Genomic DNA, 1,726 nt, shown 5'->3' on the forward strand with positions numbered 1-1,726 from the left:
TTATTTATATTTTTCTTAATATCAACAATTATTTCTAATAGTTCATTTAAATACAAAGATTTACTTTATCATTTAACCAGTGTTGTCTTCATTACACCTCCATAGTCGAACCTACTGGCCTATGGTTGATACTAGTAACCAGTGCAATATTATTTGACACGTGTGCTACACGTGCAGCTCCGTCGACGAACGGCAGGCGTGGATCATCATCTCCCCCACGTCTCCACCTCGTGTCGAGCAGGCTGAGTTCTCACTGTAGCTCCCTCTAGTTAACAGACACGGACACAAGGCGTTCTTGTTTACGGGCATTTATTAGTCAAATGATGTCATCCTCGATGCCATCAAACATGCCGTGAGAACTAAATAAAACAAAAATCAAATAAATAACAGAAATAAGAATATTCTCACAGAGAATAGCACATTAATAAATAAGACACACAACGTTACATTGACTGTTAAAGTTATGCTTTACATTGATAATTACACATTAAAAGAACTATCCATACCTCATTGGCCGCGTTAACTCCAGGGGAGTGAAACAAGCAGGTAACAAAGGCAACTTCTTTTCCGTGTGTCTCTCGATGAACTTACAAATCTAATGACATTACCAAAAAACTTAACGAGCCACAGTTAGCTCTGTATGCGCTATGACATTCTCCGATGCTACGATGCTGATGTAACATCAATGAACGTCTGAACCAACCGAACCCCAGAATAATACTTCTGCTATATAAGCCTACATGAACAAGTCAGCTTGTACATATATTTCAAAGTAAAATAAATGCAGATAAATATAGAGATACTATGATATATTTAAACGTGGTAACTTATTAAATTAAAACTATTCTTTTATAGAACTTAAATTATGCAACTGTCTCTGCTGGCAGCTATACTAAAGGTCTGAGCAGGAACATATGGTTGCACTAACTCAGCGAGGTATTTAGGTGCGGGGCCATGACAGGCTTTATAAACTAAGACTAACAATTTAAACTGGATGCGATTGACCACAGGAAGCCAGTGAAGTTGGTAAAGGATAGGAGTGATATGTGCAGATTTTTTTGTTAATGTAAGGGCTCGAGCAACAGAGTTTTGTACCATTTGAAGGCGGTGTATAGCTTTGGTGGGTAGGCCGCTATATAAGGAGTTACAGTAGTCCAATCTGGAGGTTATAAAAGCGTGGATAACAGTTTCCGCATCTCCAAAGTCAAGAGAGGTGCGTATGCAAACAATATTCCGCAGGTGAAAGAAGCACGATTTAACAACCTGACTGATGTGTGAGTGAAAACATAACGAAGAATCAAAAAAAAAAAACTCCCAGGTTCCGCACAGCTTTTGAAGGCCTAATCTGGACACCATCAATATCAATAAAAAGTCATGCCCGGGTAAGCTCTGTGATTTAGGCCAATCAACAGGATTTCAGTTTTACCAGCATTAAGCTGTAAGAAGTTACCAGACACCCATGTTTTAAGTTCCTGAAGGCAAGAGACAACAGAAGAGGGTAGACAAACTGGGTTGGGTTTAACCGTGAAATAAATTTGAATATCATCAGCATAACTATGAAAGTTGAGACCATGCCATCTGATGATCTGACCTAGTGGCAGCACATAAATGAGAAATAAAAGAGGACCAAGTACAGAACCTTGAGGTACACCATGAGAAATACTGACGGTACGGGATCGATTCTCACCTATCCTTACAAATTGCTGTCTATCCAATAGATATGAAG

At 38.9% G+C, this 1,726-nt stretch overlaps 1 long non-coding RNA gene across 1 annotated transcript; it reads right to left on the reverse strand.

Annotated features, from left to right (window-relative positions):
- Window positions 1–292: 292 nt before the first annotated feature.
- LOC143757343 (uncharacterized) lies at window positions 293–676 on the reverse strand. The gene is made up of 2 exons (XR_013210481.1): window positions 507–676; window positions 293–359 (listed from the first exon to the last, which is right to left on the reverse strand). It is a non-coding gene; the product is annotated as an uncharacterized LOC143757343 (long non-coding RNA).
- Between the last annotated feature and the right edge of the window lie 1,050 nt (window positions 677–1,726).

This window comes from Siphateles boraxobius, unplaced genomic scaffold (assembly GCF_051911475.1).
Source record: "Siphateles boraxobius isolate OS27281-9 unplaced genomic scaffold, OSU_SipBor_1 11, whole genome shotgun sequence".
NCBI classification, from domain to species: Eukaryota; Metazoa; Chordata; class Actinopteri; order Cypriniformes; family Leuciscidae; genus Siphateles; species Siphateles boraxobius.